We start from the raw sequence: 327 nt of genomic DNA, 5'->3' as shown, positions 1-327 counted from the left end.
ATATATATATATATATGTTTAATATGCATGCATGGAAGTATGGATATGTATATATGCATGTGTATGTATGGGTATATGTGTGTGGTCGACTTTCCCTTTTTGGGAAAGTATAAAAAGAGGCTTTAACCTCTTCATTTGGTTCCTGCTATTTTGAGAATTGAGAGAGAGTTTTAAAAAGGAAGTGTTGACCGGTTTATTTCAAGAAGGTGATTTCAAGTGATTGCAAGTGTCAAAGTTTCAAAAGAGTTTGATTCATAGCATTTTGTGTTCAAAAGCTTTTAAGGTGAGTGGTTATAAAACTTTTTACATAAACGCTTTCTACTGGTT

Source organism: Cynara cardunculus (genome assembly GCF_001531365.2).
Source record: "Cynara cardunculus var. scolymus isolate 2C chromosome LG 2, CcrdV1, whole genome shotgun sequence".
In the NCBI taxonomy this organism is placed as follows: Eukaryota; Viridiplantae; Streptophyta; class Magnoliopsida; order Asterales; family Asteraceae; genus Cynara; species Cynara cardunculus.
The sequence above is the reverse complement of the archived record's forward strand: the minus strand, read 5'-3'. Positions refer to the sequence as shown.